Below are 1,588 nucleotides of genomic sequence, written 5' to 3'. Positions count from 1 at the left end.
TCACCCCCTCAAATTTATGAGTAGCAGAGTCGGGGCTCAAATCCAGGTCTGGCTGGCTCCAAAGCCCATGCTTGCTCTACGGCATGAGGGGGACAGGGAGGCATGTCCTGAACCCACAGCCAGCTACAAATGGCCTGGCAGGGCCTCAGTGTGTGTGTCAGGAGGCAGCTGGAGCTGAGTTGCCAGAGGAGGGGCCCAGGGTAGGGTCCCCCCATCCCCACCCTGCTCAGCCCTGGGAAATTCTGCTGGGTAGAGACAGCAGCACTGGAGGTTGGTGTGTGCTCCTAACCAAAGTCTCCAGTGGTGTTGACAACATCCCAGTCTCTGAAAGGTCCAGATTCTGAGATCCACAAACCATTTAATGATAAGTTCTGGGATATGGTCAGAAATCAACTTCATATTCTAAATTAATAATCTGATTGAGGAATCAGTTCTTCCACTCACAGCGGTCTTCTCTCCCTGGTACAACGGAAGGTCCTCAGAGCCAGCTGTTTCGTTTCTCTCCATTTGTCTAGTGTGATTTCATTTTACTCAGTGGACTACTGCCTGGCAAGTCCCAGCTGTGTCACACATTTACTGTGTGACCTGTAGCAAGGTACTATCTCTCTGTGCTTTGCCTTCCTTACCTGTGAACTGGGGTGACAGCAGTACTGGCCTCATAAGGCTGCAGGTGAATAGTAAAAGACACCATGTTGAAAGTGCAAGCTTCTTCTGTGTTAGCCATCAACATGACTTATTTCATTTGAGTCCACAATCTTTCACTCTCCCTGTGGTGCTGGTCCCTCCAGTGTGCCCCTCAGCTCTGATTAGTGCCCATGACAGATGACTCCAGATCGTAGAGCACGTGTGCACTAAGCATCTTGCCCTGGACCCCTGTAGGCTGTGCTCCTGGAGGATGCCTGCCTCCTCGGTTTCTGGGAAACTCAAGCTTCTGGGCGGGTGGGAGTTGGGGGTGGGGGGCAGACCAGATTCCTTTTGCTGCTGAGGGATGTTGGAGCCCACCTTAGGGTAGTTTCCTTCACTCTCAATATGGCCTGCTTACTCTCGGGGTTTTCAGGGAAGAACACCACAGTTCCCATGCTAATTGCACTTTGTGAGTTCACAGGGCTGCCAGCTACTAAAAAAAAAAAAAAAAAAAAATACTAGTGAGAGGGAAAAGGGCTTTACTTCCCTAGTCAAGCTGTCATAAGAAGTTTTTCTGAAAATTTCAGTCAACCAGAGGGCTGAGGCCAGGACTTGGGCACTCCATGCCGGCAGCATCAATGGCAGCCCAGCAGAGCAGTGGTCAGAATGGCCTGAGCAGCAGGGTGCCTATATCCGAGCTCTGCTCTATCCTGACCCCCTACCTGCATGGGGCCATGGAGGGGGGCACAGACCTCCAGCCGGGTGGTTCAGACAGGGGCAGGTGTCAGTGTGCCAGGTCACATGGCTCTATGCCCACCACCCCCAAATCACATGCCAACTATGGTCTGGGTCTGTCACAGTAAGGAGAAGCCACATTCTGGTGGGCGTTATTGCTGGAGGAACTGAGGGGTGAGTGGTAAGGGGAGTGTCCTTGTTCTGCCCAGCCCAGCTTCTCTGTGGCTTT

Source organism: Loxodonta africana, chromosome 6 (genome assembly GCF_030014295.1).
Source record: "Loxodonta africana isolate mLoxAfr1 chromosome 6, mLoxAfr1.hap2, whole genome shotgun sequence".
In the NCBI taxonomy this organism is placed as follows: domain Eukaryota; kingdom Metazoa; phylum Chordata; class Mammalia; order Proboscidea; family Elephantidae; genus Loxodonta; species Loxodonta africana.
The sequence above is the reverse complement of the archived record's forward strand: the minus strand, read 5'-3'. Positions refer to the sequence as shown.